Genomic DNA, 22,617 nt, shown 5'->3' on the forward strand with positions numbered 1-22,617 from the left:
AAGAGTGGACAAAGCAAAGAAAATATAATTCCAATACAGTGAGCAGTGACCTCTAAATCACAAAAATAAAGAATATTGCAAAAATTAGAGCCTAATGGTATCCATGGTCATGACAATGTCATTGTGTGTGCCAATTAGATAATGATTATTAAACAACTATAAGTGCAGCCATTGATACAAGAAAGGGCATAGTGAGATTGAATAACTCTTGAATATGGCTAAAGAACAACTTGTGAGTAATAATAGATGACCCTTAGAATAATACATAGTCATTGTTATGAAGGGACAATGAATATGTTCACTCCAAACATTGGGATCTCAAGCTTATTGACATTAAGTGCAATAAATAGACTCAAAAAAGACAGTTATCACAAAGAGAAGATATGATGTTCACTCCAGTGATGACAAATGATCAATATTAATTATTTTTTTAATACAACAATAAAAATTCCCGAAAAGGCCTCAAGCACTCAAAACATGCAATGATAAGATGAGTAGAAACAACAGAAAGGATGGTGAGCATAGAAACAAGAGTCATCACTGCAAGACAAAACCAATAATCATCATCAAAATCAGTGGCAAAGTTTATCATTAGGACAATCATATCAATGACGTGGTCATGGTTTTTGAGCACACAAATATGTGTGTATTAGTGTTCTTAGGTTGAGAGATAGAGGTTTTAAAGTTTTAAAAGTTTAGTTTAAGCTTGTGTCAACTCAAAAGAGTGATCTGAGACAACCACAATGTCATCGGGCCATTAAGGTTACAACCTCATCATAAAAGATCTAGTCCAACAAAAGAGCATCCAAACCAATAAAGGGACTCATTCCCATTTTAAGTCATAGAAAATAAATCACTTTTATGGTCAATCACAAATGAAATAGTGGATATTCAAAGGATTATGAGGAGTCTATATGACTCATACAATAAATTATATCTTCATGATAGGAACAATGTTAAAATCAAATGAAAGATAGAAGCCTAAAAGTTGAATCATAGTGGAGTAAATTATGCTAAGATCAGTCATATCATTCAAATGTAGTTCATTGTCACAAGACATAATAGCGTCCAATAGAGACAGTGAATGTATGATCTTATAATAGCAAGACCAGTACAGTCCCATAATGCATGGTTTAGAGACTTTTATGATCACTGTAGATGATCCCACAAAGGCCAAGGCCTTATGCATTATAAACCTCAAGCTCATAATTAAGATAGTTCATAATTCACAGTTAAAGAAAGAACATTATCAAAGAAACCAAATATCAGTCTCTAGCAAAGATGCAGTAGAAGATTGAAATAGTGATCAAGAGAATTGATAATGATCAGATTCAACAACAACAAAATGAAGGAAACAACTTCATGAATAGTTGTGATAGTCCCAAGGTCAACAAAAATAGTAACAATCTGAATATAGGGGAGTATCAAATTCAATGGCATAATTGATGTCAGATAATGAATTGACAGGTACAGTGAGAGGCTTATAATATCATAGCAACAACAAGAGGAAGTGTCTTATTGCAATCATCTAGCACTATTATAACAGTCAAAGTAGCTTCAAAATGCAAATACAATCATCATAAGACATAAAACAACTACATAGACAAATTCAACAAGCTGCCCTTAAAGAGCCAATGCATCATTTAGATCATTCAATATGAAAGAAGGATCTTAGATGACAATGAGAATTGCATATTCTCAATGGGAGAGGTTAAGGACAAATTCATTGTCAAACAATGATACCAACAAAAGAACTTTCAACTCTTAGAGAAACCAATATAGAGCACACCATGGCAATGTTGTTGAATACAATCATTGAGAAAGGTCTCCTTCAATACACCGTGATCAAAGGTGCAATGCATAATCAGCTAAGTATAAAATACAATGAATCTTTTGTTGTATTCAAGGCATGATATATGTGTACCCTTAAGTAAAAGGCATTCATTAGATCTAATCATGAAAATGACAAATCAAACAACAGTGTCAACTATCAAGGGAGCAGGTGACATGATAATAATATCTTCAAGCATAAAGAAGGGATAGATATCAAAGGATTTTCAAAGGTTAATGACACAAAAAGTAGCCTTAGCTATAGGAGAGTTTAATATGCAGATGATTGTGTTGCAATCATGACGATAAATGTTCAAGATGTGGTCCACACCTTTGATTCTCCATAATCAATAGTCACATGTCATAGGTTTTGTGAGCAACCTTCATAGTCATTCTAAAGAATATTAAAGACAACAAGTAAAGCTTTTATTCAGATTACATATTAAAAGGATCAAATGGCAGTCATATGAGGCTTTCTTTTCAAGTCAAAGGATGATATCAGAGCATACATGGTGCTATTACAGTTATAAAAGGATAGTATACCTTACTCCAAGTTATAATGGAAGCCATAGTCATAACATCTATCATAATGAGGCAGGCCACAAAAGTTTTCAAAAGACAATGACATTCTCTAGGCACAATAGCAACTATAAAAGCACATGAAGATAGTGAGTAATTGAGCAGCTCTTAGAGGAACATGGATACACCATATAAGGGTTGGGATACAATGATCAAAATATGTAGTCAGAATGATAGTTCTATGCACTAATTCCACCTACCTCATGTATAATAGAAAGCCTAAGTGTTGTAGTGACAGGGTGAATATAGTGAAAATAGTCATTAAATTTCACTTATAGAAGGATACTAGTACACTGTGAAAAATTGGTAAAGGCGGGAAGGAATTACAAAATGTACATCGTCTAGAGAAACTAAACAACAAAATCTTGTTTTGATAATTTTGAGACTACCTTGGTGATGATTATGGTAAGGAACAAACTTGTCTCTTAGGCCTATAGAAACATACCTCGAAGCATGGAAGAACAATGATTCTTAGGACAATCAATAGCAGTATTTACAAAGTCGAAGCAAAATCTGAAATAGCAATCACTTTACAAGTGTGCAATAAATCTTCAAAATACAGTGATAAGAAATCTATCAAAGAGTTCAAGAGAAGATGTGGAACAAAGATAAACTCACCACACATCCCTATAGAAAACCTTCCTGTAAATCATTAGTAACATAGGAATGCAATTTTTTTGGAATGCAGATAGCTTCTATTTCTTTGTAAAGAAGCTTGTTCTCCTATATTATTCTTTTTTTTCAAGTGTTGTTTGTGAGTTTTATGGTGAAATATTCTGTTATCCTTTATTTTATAAGATTCCTTCAATGTTGAATGCTAATAATGTTATATCATAGTGCAGGTCTATGTTAGTCTTTTCACTCTTTTGCATCAAAATTGCGACAACCTAATTGTTCTCCTTTTTGTATACACTAGAAAGTCAAAGCCTTTTATAAGAATCGTTTTTGCAGGCATAAGTAATAGAGTTGTGAGATTGCATAGCTTCAATACTTGAGCATTTTGTGAGTTTGAAAGCATTTTAGATCATTTTCAGTCATTGGTGGATCACCTTAGTAGTTTAATTTTCAGTTTTAGGAATATCCTTCTATCCCTTTTCCAAAGTCAGTTTCAGTTAGTTTTAGGTGATTTAAGAGGAGTCAACCTATAATTCGGAGGTCTACTCTCATAATAGGATACCCACAACCTGAGGGTAGTCCCTTTTTTCACCAGATTGCAGGTTTTTCATACTTGCATCAGGTGCAAATCCTTGGTGACAATAATTTCTTGAGGGAGAAAGTCAGTGATGAAGAAGTCAGATTGGAGTATGTATCTACAAAAGATCAAATTGCAAATATTTTTACTATAACTTTGCCTGCAGATACACTTGTATATTTGAGAGACAAGTTAGGGGTTTCTGCCCGACTTTATGAAAACTATATGCATTGAGATGCATCAATCCGGTGGACTTCAGATTCTTATCTTCTTATCTGGATTGATGAGTTGGTGCTACTACTCAACTAGAGTAATCAGTGTATGGTTCAGATGTTCAGATTTGTGAATTTTCTCTAAAAGGGGAGAGATTATCTGGTAAAGGGAGAGACAATAATGATTTGTATTATGTCTTTGGCATTGTTGTCAAAGGGGGAGACAATCATGTGAGAAACTGCCTTATATTTGAAGCTTTGTTGGAGATTGCTGGTGTTGATTTCTTTCTTTGCATTGATTGTTTTTCATATTCATATGTTTCCATCAATGCCAAAGGGGGAGATTGTTGGATATTGTTGCTGCTAGGACATGTTGTTGTCATTGATGTCAACATATTCCTATGTTTTGGTGCTTTAGTGATTACAATTAGTTGAGTTGGCTATGTTGCAGTGTTCTTGTGTTTGATTTGTTGAGCTCCGATATGATCATATATTTGGCTGTGGATTTGAGAGAGTGTTTGCGATGTTCATGTGTACCTTCAATTTAGATGGTTCATGATTTGGTGCTCCGCAAGTTATCTCCCTGATCTAAATTTCTGCTATTAAGTGTTCTTGAGTATCAACGTGTTGATCGATAAAGATTTGATTAAGTGGTGTTGGTGTAGCTATTGCAAATGATTCTAACATGCTTGTTGGTCTTTCCTAATTGTTTCCTATTTGTTTTTATGGTCTACATGGATATTTGTGCATGGTATTGAATATCTAATGGGTCCAGTGATATTATTTGTGTTATGCGGCATTTTTGGTGGTGTAGCATGTTACACTTGGTCTTGGAGAGATTTCTGGCAGTGTTGCATAGCTACGTTCATTTGAAATGACACAGAGCTGTAAATTAATCCATAAAACATAAATAAACATACAACCAAGGAAAACTGGGCATAATTGGATATGTTTTTATTTCTATCAATTGACTAATTACAATGCTAAGGTCAGAACTAAATTCTTATCTATTTTTTGAGTTTTTTTAAAAATTGGTAAAACAATTGGTAACCCCTTTTACGATGCACGTGTAAGCATATATAGAGAAAACCTCTCTCATTTGAAATGGTAGTTGAAATTGATCAAAGTTCCTACAGATCTTTCGCATGTCCACCATCATCATGGAGGTTGTTGCAGCTATCACGAGCTTGATCTTTGCATCATTATTTTCTTCCATATGTGCAACATGGTTTCCACCTAGAAATTTCCTTTTTCTGTTGCAACTGCCTGATCACACGGGCCTCTGCTTACGTCCCTTTTTTCACTCTCTAGTTTTTCCACACAGTTCATCCTACGGCCTTCTGCCTTTGAAACAAACAATGGCATGCTTTTGAAAACTCCCCGAGCTCAAAACATGCTCAAGCTTCCGCTTTGTCAACACGTGGCACACTAGCGAGGCTTTTAGAGCCTTCTTCTCCCTTCGCTTTTGAGAACCCCACATTGCTGACATGTGGCACCCTCACGCGCCTTCTATATATTGAGATGCCATGGGCTTGTTAAAATTTGTGGCATGCTGGCACGTGACACGCTTGTACCTACTCCCATGAACAACAACAAATTGGTCTTGACTTGGCGGGAGCACAAATTTTTGCTCGATGCTCAAAATCCTAAGCTGCTTACATTGTTAGAAAGGTCTTCAAAAGGTCTAATTTTAGTCCCTTAACACCATGCATTTGACCATTGTGTTAAAGGACCGGGAATAATTTTGACCATAAATTTCGCTCCGAAGGCCTTCGAAAATTCAAAATACTAAAAATAGGAGAAATACCAAAAATTGGATTTTTTGGTTATTCTCACCTTTGATCGGTTTGAATCTCCTTTGGGCTAATTTTGACATGTTTCCATCAATTCTTTGATCATAAAACCTCAAAAGTGTAGATATTATCTATAGTTCCCACTATGGTTTTCCCCTTAATCGGGTTTTCCACATCAAAATCTTGGTGTTATGTGCGTTGTTGTTATTGTGTTTATTTTTGTTCTTATTTCTATTGATCTTAACTATGATTGTGCTTAAATGGTTTAATCTGGTAAAAATTGATTCAATCCCCCTCTCAGTTTTCCTTCATTATTTTTGCCAACATCTAATACTTCTTTACCACCTTCTCAACCAGATCTTCCTCGAGCACATAATGTTGGCATTATGTGAACCGGCATGAAGACATAATGATATTGTATGTTGTCATTGATGTCAATATGAGACATAGTGTGAATCGGCACATGTGACAAGTGAAGAAAGAGGTACCGGCATATGTGTGAACTAGTATATGCCAAAGTGAAGCAACACATTTGTTCAAGGTGAACCGGCATACAGTTATGGGAACCAACACATGGAAGCACTGTATGACTACTGATTGGTAAGGCAACTTCCACTTCAGGGTTTCTGGTTGGAGTATCTCAAGTCTGTGTGACTCAATCGGTGATCTTTGTGTGATGAGTTAGCAGTATGATGGAGGACAGATCGTGTTGCCACATAAACTCTGTGTGCGTGAAGGATCTTGCATGAAGAAGACTATTCCTATCTACCTTGGGAATGTGCAAAGTCTGTCAAATGGTGATAACGCGTGATGGGTTATCAACCACCATGAAAACGGTGGATAATGGATGATGGAGAATATCTTGAGATCAACTCAAGACTGGTGCATTTAATGCAGTATGATTCAATGGTTAAAGATCAAACCATTTGAATTGCTCAACCTAACAGGTTTAGGGTTTAGGGTTTTTGCTACCGACCTATATGTTCCCTATAAGGTCAATGTTAGGTTTCTATCTAAGGTTGTTGGCAAAAGTTGTGAGTGTGTATCCAAGGGAAGTGATACGTGATTCTTGCTAGACCAAAGGAGAGAAGAGATATCTACAAAGTGAATGTGTAGAAGGTGAAGAGGAGCCAAAATGGATCTGCATTAGCATTGAGTGCTGTCAACAGATCATTGTAATACTTGTTGATCTCTAACCACTTCAACAGTTGTAAAATCCCCTAATAGGGTAGCCTTAATTGGCTTGATTCAAAATCCCTTAAATCAGGTGGTCTTAACTGGCTTGTTTCAAATCCCTTAACCGGGTAACTCGAAGCTAAAGAGTTCTGAGAAGCTAGAGAAGCTTACGAGATCCTTTCAGCTATTGAGTTCTTAAAATCCTCTAACAAGGTGACCCTGCCGGGTTTAACGCTTAACTGGGTGATCCCTAACAAGATCAGTTCCTACTAGAACCTATTGTAATGTTCTTAACCAGACAAGGCTCCTAACAAAGCAGACTTCTAAAGAGTTCAAAAAGCAGCTTGTGGGTATTCATCCCCACTGTGGTTTTTCCTAGTTGGGTTTCCACATGAAAAAATATGTGTGTCGTGTGAAATGCTTTTGTCTTGTGATGCTTTGTTTTATTTGTTATGCACATGAAGGTTCTATGTTTTATGCCTGTCTATAAAACATATTGAACTCATTGTTGTGAAGATTTGATGGTTAAGTCTACTAGTTCATGCATGTGAATATTATGATAATGTGGTATTGAGCTAAGAAAAAAGCTTATTGAGTGACCGGTTCATGACTGATTGAGCTATACTGGATGTTACTGGTTGCACTCTATTTTACCGGTATCTCTGTTTATCAGTCATTCGGAGTGTTTGCTGTCAAACCGGTTTTGGACTGTATTTGTGTTTGTACTGATTCACCCGCCCCCTCTCAGTACTAGTTTGGTACTAGTGGTTCATCATTGAGTTATCACATAAGCCCTTAGTTAAGAAATCTAGTGATTGCAATCTTATTGAGCAACTCTGTGTTGCTCCCGGTAAGATCTCACTTTGGGATTTACTTCAGACTACTCTATTTTATCAAGGTATGTTTTAAGAAGCTCTTCACAAGATATTATTGCCTTATTGTACTAGGCCCTCAAATTTAAATGCATTGATGGATCATATTCGTGCAGATTCACCAAATATCATATTCTATCCACATGAACTCCCACCTCTCGAAGTTAGAAATGAAGAAGATCCATTAATGATAATTATTTATGTTAACGGTGTCAGTATTAAATGGACTCTCATTGATACTAGCTCGACACTTAATGTTTGTATCCTAGACCTATTGCCCAAAATCAAAATGGATAGGAATTCTCTTTCAACATCTTCTATGTTCATATGTGGTTTTGATAATACTAGTAAAACCAATTTGGGCACTATTACTTTGCCTATAAAGATTGTACCAATTACTATTCCAACCTTGGTACATGTTATGCCGGGACCTTTATTGTATAATCTTCTCTTGGGTAGACCTTGGATTCATGATTTAGGAGTGGTCAATTCTACCCTTCATGATTCTATTAAGTTTGTTGCTAACAATCAGGTAGTTACAATCAAGGATGATCTTGAAGCTATGTACTTATGTTAAATTGCAGCAGCTAGTCATGCCTTAGTTACACCTACTTTTAAGAACTATATTCCATCTTTATCTTCTAATATGATGAAAAATATTGACATGGACCCTCCTAAAGAGAAAACCCTTGAGAAGGTTGTCCCTAAAGAATATCCTCCTAAAATAGAAAGTCCTAATTCTACTCCTTCTCAATCAAATGCATTTCTTGGTGATGATTTGGGATCCTTAGACTTTACAAGCTCCTCCATTGGAGAATATAAAGTCAACCCTATCCACCTTAACATTCCAAAAGTATCATTCACACCCACTACCAAAGATTATTATTATTCTATATCACAAGATCGTGTGAACACCATTGAAGGTGATCCTCCCCCTTTGGAGGAGTTGCAATCATGTTATGGTCTAGGATTCAATATTTCTTCCAAGTTTGGATACAAAGGAGATAGTCTTGGGTACATGGATGAAGGAGTTAAGGTCCCTTTAGAATCAAAATTACACTCTTTTACAAAGGGTTTAGGTTACAAAGCTTCTCCTTTGTCTTCATCCCCTTCATTCTCTAATGTTCCTATGTCTTCTTCTTCTTGTGAGCAGTCAAACTCTTCTCTCCAAGAGAAAGGGTTTCTTCCTACTCCTCATCCTTTATCTGGCCAAGAGCTAATTTTTTTGTGGATTCTTAAAGCCCACTTGATTTTTCTTACTCCTCCTACACATAAGAAGTTTCATAAGGATAATAAAGAAAAATATTCTTTTTGTGCATATCATCAAGTGCTTGGCCATTCCACAAGTGAATGTAAGGCCTTGACAAACATAATATAACAACTTCATCAATTGGGTGTCAATATATCTTCATCTATTGATGCACCTTCTTCTTCTTCTTCTTTGTACAACAAGTGATATTGAGGTTTACCTATACCTTGTTCTTTTACACATTCCATTTATTTATGCATTCTTATCATCTCTTTTTCACCCTCAGAGGTGCATGTCTATCTCTCACCCTAGAGGTTGGTCCTATATATCATCTATTTTTCTCTATCAGTAGTGGTTTTCATTCATAGCAAGGTTGGATCTACTTATCTTTTGGTAGTAGCTTTCCTTCATAGTGAGGTTGGTGCTACTAATCTTTGATCACCTGGCATAACACAACTTGCTAGATTGTGATCTATCTTTTTAATGATTACCATCTACATGATCTCTAGCCATAGAGCAAGCTAGTGTTTGGATCATGTATTATCTCTTCAACATCGATTCCTTCTCTAACTTTTGGGTGCATTCTTCCTTGAGGCAATTGATCGTTGCATTCTTCTCAACTTTATAGAATTCCTCTATGTGTGGTTTCTTGTATTTTATGGGTGATTCATAGTACTGAGACAACCTTTTATATCGAGGTCTCTTTCACTTTACTGACTCAAAAATTTTAGTTTGATTGTTAAGTTCCTTCATGTGTGTGTTAACCATGTTCTTATTTGTATATCTATATGTTTATCATGATCTAACCCCATCATATTGGGAGTTTTCACTTTCTAACCTTGTCTTGTGTAGATTTATTTGTCTAATGCATTTGTTTTGTATGTCTTCAACTTCGAGGCATCCTTCCTTGGCTTGAATATTTTTCTAATTCCTCTACAGTATCCTTTTGAGATCATGATGTTATTTTATGTTTAATAGATTTCCTTTAGCGTGCATATTCATGTTGATTCATAAGCCCGCTAAAGTGGGGGAAAAATGTAGAGTAGAAAATTGCGTACCCCTTTGCAATTCCACCTACACTTTTGTAGCCACTTTAGTGTCCATTCCCTTAGCATTTGAGTAGGCTCATTTCAGCCCTTACATCGGTCTTTTCCCTCTCAATATCCTCAGGACATCTTTTTAGTACCTATCCTTTAGATTTTGTTTCATGTTAGCCGCGTATTTCTCTTGCCACTTCTCATTTTTGGGCATGATTCATCTAGATATTAGCATGTTGCATGGAAGTCTGTGCACCACACATTCATTCTACAAAATCTTAACATTCAAATATCAGTTTTGTGCATTTTGACACTTTTCATCTACTTTGGTCAGTGGAAACTGCTCAGAATCTCCTAAATGGATCACTAGCCTCTTCTTTCCCTCCCATTCTTTCATTATAAATCCATCTTCTCTCTCTATTAAATCTCTCTCTCTCTCTCCCCCTCTCTTTTTTTGTTGTTCAACCAATCTCTCCTGACTCTCTCACTTTCTACAACAATCTCTAGTTCTCTACAACACTCTCAACCTCTCATAATAATATTTTGCAACTCTCTTGGCTTTATCAAGCCTTTTGGGTAATAGATTTCTATCATTCCATCTATCTTGTCTATGTACATCTTGATATTTATCACATTCCCTATCTATTTAATCATTTTATCATTCTAGCTCTTTATCTTTTGATCTATCTATCTATCTAGGTTGTTCATGGAGGTAGAAACACCAAAACGGGGGTCTAATTGAGGAAGGCCTCTAAACAGAACCCCCGACATTTTTCTCTTCTTCATGTGTATAGGTTATCTAAAGAACACAGAGTCGAGTTTTTATGTTTCTAAGTCTTTTTTGTTCACGTTCCGTATGAGACTATAGCACACCGCACTGGAATCCTTGACCAATACGCTTAGTCTTAGACATAATACTCCACGTGTCTTCTCTTTCAATTTATCTAATTAGATATCTTCACCAGTTTCACTAGTTGGAGATATCTTAATGTATGTTGTGAAATTAGCTCTCAAGGGAATGTATATCTTCCCTTTGCAAGGTCACTTTTGCACCATTACAATGTGTAATTTTTTCCTATCACATTTATCATTAAACAATCAAATTTGGTCACTGATACCCAAAAACAATATTCAGATTTGGACAGACATTAGGCAAAATGAACTTTTCAGTAAAAATACATATCTGAGACTTTTTGAAACATATTTGAGAATTATTGTCATGTTTGTGGATCTGTAAAAATGCATATCTAAGCATTATCAACATGTTTTTGGATATTATTGCCATGTATTTGGATTTTTATAACGCATCTATGGCATATATTATTGCATATCTAATATATTTTCCTGTATTTGGTCATAGATATTGAAAGAGCTTTATGGTTGATTCCTTAGGATTCTCGATCAATCAACCATTAGATCATTATTGTTGCTTTTACATTTTCAGTCTTTTAGACCTCCATTCATCCAAAAATTAAATATTGTCAAAGTCAAAAAGGTTGTCTTGTTGTCCTCACTATCTTGCAATCAAAACTTCTTGTTATCACTTGGTGATCTCTATTGATGGGCCTTTTGTAATGTGTAAGTTCAACAATGTCTAAAACTTAAAACTGGAAATAGAAAAGTGATATAAAAAAAATTCCTAACTATGGCCTCTAATCTTTAATCTTCAGGCCCTTCAAATGACTTGATACATTACATTTATAGGCCTCAGTCCCTATAATTCTAGAATAACTAATGCCTATGACTTAGTTACAAAATGGGGGAGGTTGTAGGTTGACTTGCAAGTCACCACCTTTGAACCTCACTTGAATAACGCTAGATAGAAATTTTTCATCACTCGTGATAGCAATTTCATCCCTTGGCAACATCGTCTTGACTTGGCAACATCTTGCATGTTGAACACGCTCATCAATGAACTATTTTTCAAAATTGCATATCACACCATCCTTAATTTTAATTGTTACTTCCTACTTGTTAAATTTGGGAGTGCACTTGGCATAATTTGGTTTCTCATTGCTTGTTTCTCTTGTAGTTCTAATAGTTCTGAAGGCAACATTCAATTGAGGCTTGTGGTGGGTCCGATAAGTACTCAATGAGAGACTTTGCAACTCAGACTCTCCTTCAATTACTCCATCTTATTGACTGGGATATCCACTATTTGAGTTGCTTAGTAAGATTGGAGAATGAGGTACATGTATCTTTCTATAAGACTAGTATCAAATTCAACCATTGAATTTTTTTTTTTTAGATTTATATGCTTCCCTCTACTTGAACACCTCCTCTGGGTTGAGTAAGCCTATCTGAAGGACTTCCAATCCATTTTTTCCTAGCACCCTCACCACATATTTTTCATATTCCTCGAGGATTAGAAGAGGTGGATGCCTTTTCATTACTTTGGTTCTACATTGATCTAAAGTATCCCTTTTGAATTTTAGGGCATTGATGGAGTCTTGCAAAACACTAAAATCCTCTCCTCCTAGTAAATATTCCTTATTAATTACATCTTCACCTAGATTCTAAATCTTTTTCAGCACTTTGACTTGTTTTGCAAGCTTAGTAGATTGGACCTCCCATTGGGTGGAGGGAAGGATCATACCCTTTTCAAGAAAATAAGAATCCTCATGTATATCCATGGTCTCTTGTAGGAACATTCTTATTTTACTCAATTGATCCCTAGTCCAGGTGTCAATAGAAGTTGCCTTCTTTCTCATTGCATACAATGCTCTAATTTCTTCCTGTGACAATGCTGATGTAGAAGGTTGAGAATTCCCATTTCCTGAGTCTAGTGGTCTTACCATTTCCATGAGCAGTTGTTTGTATTATTGCAGCTCAGCCTTACCTTCTTTCTTAGATTTATGCTCCTTTTTATCATCGTCTTTATAGTGGCGGTGGTAGCATTGAAGGAGGCTATCTCTTTCCATTTTGTTTGTTTGTCAAGGTTCACGTAGGAGACCTGATACTTTGGAGGAAAATGCTCTTCGCCTTCTTGATTTGGTATCAGGGCTACTATATTGGCCATGAGATCCCTCAAGTCACTTCTCATTAGATGATGGAGAGTTTTGGTTTTCTTTGTTCTACTTGGTGACTCAGTGATTGCATCCTGAAGGGTGATGCTTGGTAAGTAGTCACCAGTGAGGAGGGACCTCAAATAATCAATCCAGACCCATTGGTGCATGGGAAACTCTTAAAAAATCCATTCATGGATCAAATGATGAGGATTAGGATCATTTTGAAGGTCTTTGGTTGATGCATTTTCATGTTTTGAATAAGGACCCTACTTTGTAAACCAATGTCTCAAATTAGGCATCCTGATAAGCCAATTTGGACAATTTGGTAAATAGGGGTAGAATAATGTTTGTTTTGATAGTTTGAAGGATTTTAGGGTGTTTAGGTGGTGTTTGGTTGATCCAATTTGTGTGGATCCCAAACTTATTTTGGTTGACAACTTTTGAAGCAAAAGTGCAACATTTTGAAATTCAGTTGATGTAAGCCTCTCAATGGCTCCAAACTCTTTAAATTCGGTTGGAAACCATTTGGAGAAGGCTTACATACCTTGTGGACATGATTCACAAGGTCAGAGTAGTTGGTGATTGAAGTTTGGAAGCATAATAAGATAAAAAACTGAGTTTTTCCCTATAAACCCGATCTTGTTGTTGTTTGCACATCATTGTACAGATTGATTATGAATTTTTTTTTCATGGAGTAGGTAGAGGATTGAGTTAAAAAACATTTGGTGGTGGTTTGAGGTCTTGATCCTCTATGAGCAGTGAGAACCCTTTGATTTACTGTCTGTAACCCAGAAATCCAGGGTTTGGTGAGGGTTTCACCTAATATTGCATCTCACTCATCTAGATATTGGCTAGTTTATTTTAATATTTCCATGGGTACTTGCAGGGGAGGCTTGGCTGTGAAGAGCATGAAGCAAACCTAGGTAGGCATCTCCATGTGACTACCTTGGACAAAATTAGGATAGTCACCCTAAGATCTTATAGCAGTAGATTCCAGGTGTGAAACCTTGGAATTAGAGGTTATTTTTTATCCCCCAAATGCTCATGAAATTGGTTTTATGGTTGAGAGTCTAGAAATAGGAGTTGCAATGTAAATTGAAGCCTATTAGCCCTATTTAGGCCTCTAGGCTTCTAAAGGGTTTAGACCCTTTAGATTGTAGATCTTGCCAATCCCTTTTGGGGATAAGTGTAACTTCATAAAGGGTATCTGGAATGGTAAATATTTTGTCAGGTTGAGTTCAAGATTTTGGAGTTAAGGGCAAAATAACCATAAAAGAGGGCTACTAGCAAAGAGGGTAGGTTTCCAAAGGAAGTATAGGGAATTGGTGCCAAAGCCTGAAACCAATATTTGGAATAGTTCCTAGGTATCATGAATTGACCAAATCCAAGCCCCCCAAGAGAAAGAGTCATGTTGAGTTGATTTGGAGATGTTGAAGCCATTTACTCATGTTGAGTAGGTGCTAGACTTATGGGGTTGAGAGTAGTTCAAACCTTTAAGGTGTGGAGTCCTTTTTGTAGGATCCTTGCTATCCTTTGAAGGGTCTAAACCAAACCTTTTGGGACCCATCCCTAGGTGTGAGAAGGGCTCTACATCACCAATCAACAAGAGTAAAGACAATGGAAACACAAAGATATGATGGAGGCAATGTAAAATAGATACTTTTATTGCATGAAATCAAATTACATCCATCTGATAACAACTGGGTTACAACATACTGACTCACAGGCCTGGTAGAATAGGTCACAATGAGGAACTTGAATACAAAGATCTAACTTCTATGCATAGTCAAGCTACTTGATTCTCTGCTTGTTGCATTCAAATGCATAATTACAAATATATATATTGATCTGAAGGATCCAGTCGGCCCAAAAGGGATCAAAACCCAAAGAACAAGACCTAACATGAAAATAACAAGGTCGGCCTCCACCAAGAGATTCCTCTGGAAAATCCAAAGGATGAAACATAGAAGGTCGACCACATGCCAAGGAACATCAAAATCAACGCCCAAGGCTTTGCAAGCTTTGGAATGGGTTTTGGTAGATCACCAAAATAGGTCCAAGCAATCGGTAACAAAGAACTACCAATCTGGTAACAAGAAACCATCATGGAAGTCGATAGCGATATCTTGCCGGAAAGTAATCCAAATGAAATGTGGTCTGGAAGAAAGAAAGATGATCAAGTATTCAAGTATAATCCAACTCCATAGGATCTGGTGAGCCAAAACTGAGACAGATAGAAAGGAAACTGAAACTGCAAACAAAAAATAAAATAGAAAGGAAAATGTTTTTGGTTGATGCAAGATTGTTATGAAATGAGGATGCTCCTACATCAGACATCCAAGGTTAGTGAAAAATTGAGCCTCTCACTTTGCTGGGGTTAGAGGAAAACCAAGGCAGTTTTCTCTTCCCGAGAAATCCAAGATGAATCTTCAACTGGTTTGTCCTTCCACTTCACAAGATATTCCTTATACTAATAGTCTCACAATAAAATAGTTGTTGCATGATTAACATTCAATAAAACCAAAAACCATTTAAAATGAGACATCGAGAAAGATTAAACAAGAACATCATGAAAACAAAACAACATAAATGGAATATACTCTTGAAGTTCCCATTGCAAGTAACTCTCCTTGTCCTCCTTGCCTCCAAAAACTTTGGTAGCTCCAAAGTTTGAATAATGGAGAGCTGGAGAGAGATTTAGTGAATGTGGATTGATCTCCTTGTGCTCAACAAGATAGGTTTGGATTAGGAGATGGATTTGAGTTTGGGAATTTGAAGGAATATGAATAGATTTGGATTGAGGAATTATGAGGACATGATAAGGATAAGATAGAAGACAATAGAATGGAAAATGAGCAGCATGAGAATGCTATATAGGAAGTGGATTCAAGGAGAAATAGGCAACATGATCATGCATGAGAAGTGGATGATTTGTGAGGATAATATGATCCAATTTATAGATTGGAGGAGGCCAATGGAGGGCCAAGATTGATTTCCTTATGGAGGGTTGAGATTGATTTGAGATAGAAGGCATGGATCAAGGGTGCCTTGGGAAAATAAACAGGAATATAAAATTCCTTGGGAAAAGAGGGGGGAAATGAGGAATTAAAAATTCCAAAATAAGGATGCATTGAGGGATTCAAAGAAATTTGAATTTCTTTGAGAGACTCAATGTTGATGTGACATGAGTGGGAATTAAAAATTGAGGAATAATGATAAGCATGATTATGAGAGATTCTAGAAGGATTAATTAGGTTGAGTGGGATTAGGAAAAAGTGATTTGTAGGAATCACATGACTAGGTTAATTAATTAGAATTAATTAACTGAGTGGGTTTAGAAGAAATAATTATTGGAGGGGACTTTAGAAGAATAGGGGAATAATTAATTTATTTGATAAATTAATTATTGGACAATAGTGATAGAATTAATTAAATTAGATTTAATTAACACTGAGAAAAATAAGGATAACACAATTAAGTCAATTAATTATGTTGACAGGCTTAAATTAATTAAATATTAATTTTATGTGTCTACACTGACTGCTGCACGTACTAGGCCCAATTCTATTGTCTAAAATATCTTCAATTTGATCTGGTTCCTTCCAGGGCAACTGTTTCTGCAAGTTTGGAACACTATCCTTCCTGAATTCTGGTTCATGATACTCATGAGGATCTACAATGTTGAATATAGGTGAAATACTTAGACTATTCGGTAACTCTAGTTCATATGCATTTCCAGAACTGAACTTCTTCAAAATCCTGCAAGGTCCAAACTTCTTCATCTACAACTTGTTATATTTTCCAACCGGGAATCTTTCTTTTCTTGGATATACCATCACTTCATCACCAACTTCAAATTCCTTATGTATCCTCTTCTCATTTGCCTTTTCCTTATACTTGTTGTTCATGTCTTCCAAATGTTGTTTAACTTGAATATGCAATGTTGTCATGTGATCTGCAAAGCCTTCTACATTTGAACTCCTCCAGTCTTCACTACTAATGTCTCTCAATTCTGATATACCTTGAGGACGCACTCTAGTAACTATCTGAAAAGGTGTTTTTCTAGTACTTCTATTCACTGAATTATTGTAGGAAAACTCTTCTTGTGCAAGGATCAAATCCAAACTTTTGGTTTTATCTCCCACTAAACATCTCAACAAGTTTCCCAAAATCCGGTTAAAAACTTCTATCTGTCCATCAGTCTATGGATGAAAAGTAAAATTGAACTTCAAATCTATCTTAATTTTCTTCTGAATTGTTCTCCAAAAATAGCCAATAAACTTAGTGTCTCTGTCTGAAACTATGCTTTTAGGTAATTCATGCAATCTTACCACTTCCTTGAAAAATAGGTCCACTACATGCAAGGCATCTGATGTCTTCTTACAAGGTATGAAATGAGCCATCTTCGAGAATCTATCCACTACCACAAATATAGAATCATTCCCTCTTGGTGTCTTAGGCAATCCAAGTACAAAATCCATGCTTATGTCCTCCCAAGGTCTTATCGGTACTGTCAAAGGTTTATGCAATCCCATATATGACTACTAGCTTTTGCAACTTGACAAACTCTACAACTCTACACATATCTGTTAACATCCTTATGAATCTAGGGCCAAAAGTACTGCTCACTCACCAATGCTACTATTTTGGCAATGCAAAAATGTCTAGCTAGTCCTCCATTGTGTTTCTCCTTTATCAGATTCTCTCTCATAGATCTCTTGAGTATGCACAACTGAACTCCTCTAATTAACATCCCATCCTAAATGAAATAATCCAGCCACTTGCTTCTGTATACCATAACCAATTCTCTACATGCTTTCCAAGGTTATGTAAAATCCGGGTCTTCATTATGAAAGGTCTTCAAATCTTCAAATCCTAATATTGTCACTCTCATCTTTGTCAGCAAATTCCTTGTCCTACTTAATGCATCAACAACTTTGTTATATTTCTCACTTCTATGCTTCAACACAAAGGTGTAACTCTGCAATAATTCTACCCATCTCATATGTCTTTGATTCAACTTACTCTAACTGTTCAAATATTGCAACTCTTGATGATTTGTATACAACACAAACTCTTTAGGCAACAAGTAATGTCTCCACTTGTTCAAGGCTTGAACTATGGTATAAAATTTCTGATCATACACTAAATACTTCCTTTTGACATCATTCAACTTCTCACTAAAATAGGCTAATGCTCTCCCTTCTTGACTCAAGATTGCTCCTATTGCTATTCCACTTATATCACAATCCACTTGAAATATTTTATTGAAATCCAGTAAAGCCAACACAGGCTGCTTAGTCACTTTCTACTTCAATAATTCAAAAATTTTGTTTTCTCTGGTGGTCCACTTGAATTCCTTCCATTCTCCTCTCATGGTCTCAGTCATAGGGTTACAAACTAAAATGAAATTTGTGATAAACTTTCGATAAAAACTAGTCAATCCATGAAATGATCTTACCTCTCCAATGATTTTTGGTGTAGGCCATTCAACAATTGATTTCACTTTCTTAGGGTCCATCTCAAACCATCCTTAGATATGACAAATCCCAAATAGACTAACCCATCCTTCATGAAAGTACACTTCTTGATATTGATCAACAAATTTTCTTCTCTCAATCTCTGCAAAACTTGTCTTAACTACAACAAATGCTCCTCTTAAATTGTCTTATTGAAAATTAGAATGTCATCCAAATATACAAAAATAAACTTACCCAAGAATTTCTTCAAAACCTCGATCATCAACCTCATAAAAGTACTCAGTGCATTAGTCAATCCAAAAGGCTTCACCAACCATTGATATAGTCCTTCATTTGTCTTAATTGTTGTCTTCCACCCATCACCTTCTCTAGTTCTGATCTGATGATATCCACTCTTCAAAGCTATCTTTGTAAATTATTTTGCTCCACTCAAACAGTCCATTATGTCATCCATCCTAGGCAAAGGAATCCAGTATTTCATTGTGATCTTGTTTATTTCTCTTGAATCGGTACACATCCTCCACTATCCATTCTTATTAGGTGCTAATACTCCTCATACTGCACAAGGGCTCAAACTCTCCTCAATCAAACCTTTCTTCAACAACTCCTGCACTTGTCTATTCAGTTCTTCATTCTCTATCAGTGTCAACTAGTATGAAACTATGTTTATGCAAACTAGCTCTAAGAACTAAGTCCATGCAATGACTGATATTTCTCACAGGTGACAATCCATCAAACACATTATCTAAAATGATGTCCTCATATTCTATTAGCAAATCTTTTATTTCTTTTGGTTTCTCTCCTTCTGGTTTTGGTCTCTTACTCTTCTTAGGAATCAAGGCAAAACACACATTCTAATGTCTCATTCCATCCATGAATTTCCTTCCATCTACCAAATAGATTCTAGCATTGGACTCTCTCCCTCAGAAAGTGATATTTCAATTCTATGTGTTTTGTCCTTGCATGTAACACAATATTTTTTGAAATATTAATTGCACTTGTATTGTCACAATAAATAGTTATCGATTCAGACATATCAAGTTTAAAACCTTCTAACACATGTCTCATCTAGATTGCCTGTGTGCAATTCATTGATGTTGCAACACACTCTACCTCTTGACTATGAACACAAGTTTGCTTCTTACTTGTCCAAGCAACCAATCTTCCTCCAAGAAGAAAATCTCCACTGGTGGTGCTTTTCTAGTCATCAACGTTTCCTGCCCAAACTGCATCAGTAAACACCTTCAAAGAATTTTTTTTTTATAAGGATACCATAAACCATAATCTATTGTGCCTTTCAAGTACCGAAATATCCTTTTCACTGCTACCAAGTGAGTCTCCTTGGGATCCTTCTGAAATATAGAAACCAAACCAACAACATGTGCAATATCAGGCCAACTGTGAACAACATAATGTAACTTACCAATCATGGACATGTATTCTTTTTCATCAACAAAAGGTGAATTATCTTGTTTAGATAATTTACAACCTGTCACCATCGAAGTACTAACTAGTTTACAATCTTCCATACTAAATTTTTTCAACACTTCCTTTACATACTTACCCTTACAAACAAATATTCCACCATCCAATTGCTGAACCTGCAACCCAATGAAAAACTTAATCTCAACAATAAGAGACATCTCAAATTCTTTTTTCATCTCCTTAGCAAACACCATACATAAATCATCATCATCTCTAAAAATTATATCTTCTACAAATACTTCAGTTATCAATACTTTGTCTACACCAGTCTTACGATATATGTTACTGTCCTCACTAGTATGTTGGAATCCTATCTTAATCAGGTGTGCATGCAATCTTTCAAACCATGTTCTCCATGCCTACTTCAATCCATACAGTGCCTTATGCAACTTGCAAACCGTATCTTTATCCTCAGACAAAGCAAATCCATCTAGTTGTTCTATGTACACTTCTTCCTCAAAGATGCCATTAAGAAAAGCTAATTTAACATCCATCTGACAGACCTTAAATATTTTAAAAGCATCATAAGCAAGTAACATTCTAACACCTTTTAATCTTGCCATAGGTGGAAAGGTTTCTCCATAATCTTCTCCTTCTTCTTGTTCATAGCCTTTGCATACCAAACTTTTGTTGGCAACTTAGCATTATAACAGACAATGGGAGGTTGTTGGCATTTCAATAAGGATATTGAGAAGGTTGTTGATGATTATGGATATAACTGATTAAGGATGTTTACTGTCTTGATATTATTATTTTGTCATTGATGTCAAGAAATTGATTTTCTAATTCAGTATGATGTTGCCATATCTTGAGAAGTATGATTTGAAGAGTATAAAGATGTCGGTAAAAGACACAGAAAGATTATGATGAATAAGAGGGTGAATAAGGTATTCAATGGGCAACTATTACCGAGTCAGAAAATGATGAGATCATGATGTTTAGATTGTTTTAACATCATACATATGTTGTAAATTGTAAGGTTAATACTATACTATGTTACCAAGCAAAGAACCTAGTCTGTAAACCCTGAGGAACCTAGTCGGTAAACCCTAAGGTTATCGCTATCGGTTAATGAAGGTGGAATGTCTATCGAGTGAAGTTTAGTATTTACCAAGTTGTAACCGAGTTGTTAGCGAGTTGTAACCGAGCTGTAACAGAATGCATTAAATGGTTACATGCGTTATTTAATGAAAGAAGGTGATGAGCTGGAACTGGTTAAATGATTGGTATGTCATAAATAAAGTTTGTTAAGAATCTATGGCAATGGAAGATCGACAGGAAGATCTATAGTTCATATTGAACTGCAATACCCTAGCACAAGTTCCAAGAAATATATACAAGTTCCAAGGTGAGGTAAAACATTTTCAGATCGAAAGATGCATTGAACCTGGACAAGATTGAAGATCTGATGGCTATGATTGATCATGGGAAATGTGATCAAGGAGATTAAGCGGTTAGCTAATTGTTTATAAATAGGAAACTGTTGATAAACAATATATGCGGGCAAGTGTATGCACAGGGATGCTACATAGTGATTACCAAGCACAGAAGCTTGAAGACCTGTTTGAATAACAGAGTATAGAAGCCCAGCAGATGGACAAGATTAGTTCTATGTCTAGATTGTATTGAGAAAATAAGAATCTGCTTTAGCATTTTAGATGTGAAGTTGCAGATAGATTTTTATTACTGTTATTTTGTGAAAGTGACTGAAAATCTCTTAACCGAGTGGACTTAACAGTCTTATTTGTAAAACCCTCTAGCAAGGTGACATTCTGATTGAGTGTTTGAAATCCTTTAACAAGGTCACTTCTAACAAGGTGAAGATCCTAACAGATCTGAGGGAAATCCCTTAACCGGGTCACATCTAGCAATGTGTTTGTAATCTTTAACAGGATTTTCTTTTAACCGAGCATACTCTAGAAGAATATATTTCTTAGTGGGTCCGAAATCCCACAGTGGTTTTTCCCTATTTGGGTTTCCACGTTAAATCTGGTGTTATGAGGTTTATGATGTTTATATGCTTTTGAGTTTGTATGTTTAGCAGTTTTGGCTATATTATTGAAGTATATGTTACCGAGGTTGAATCTAATGTTTTTATGGAAGATTAAGGTTGTATGATTCACCCCCCCTCTCATCTTGTTGGCTATTGGATCTGTACTTATATTAAGTATCAGAACTATCACCTTCATTTATTCCTCACAACCTTTCCGTCTTCATTCAACTTGTTTCTAAAGACCCATTTAGTGTCTATCACATTCTTGTCTTCCAGTCTGGGAACAAGTGTCCATGTCTTATTCTTCTATTTCTGATCCAATTACTCATTCATAGCATTGATCCAATCATCATCCTTCAATGCCTCTCTTACTATTTTAGGCTAAATAGTTGAAATAGGCCAAGAGTTTTCTCTGATTTTTCGTCTTGTTTGAACACTAATATTTTTATCTCCTACAATTTGTTCTTTTGAATGATTTAGTCTGACATACCTTGGTATTTCCGGTTCTAGTGTTGTGCCTTCTACTTCACGTTCTTCATCTTTTCCATTACTATCTTCATTTACTGGTTGAGCACCTATTTCTATGTTGTTGTGCTCATCATTCTTTCGTACCTTCGGTTCAATAAACATAAGTTTATCTTCATCTTTTCCATGTTTAGATTTGTTGGTCTCATCAGATTTCTCAAAGAGTTCATCTAACTTCACATTATC

The sequence above is a fragment of the Cryptomeria japonica genome, chromosome 8, assembly GCF_030272615.1.
Source record: "Cryptomeria japonica chromosome 8, Sugi_1.0, whole genome shotgun sequence".
In the NCBI taxonomy this organism is placed as follows: domain Eukaryota; kingdom Viridiplantae; phylum Streptophyta; class Pinopsida; order Cupressales; family Cupressaceae; genus Cryptomeria; species Cryptomeria japonica.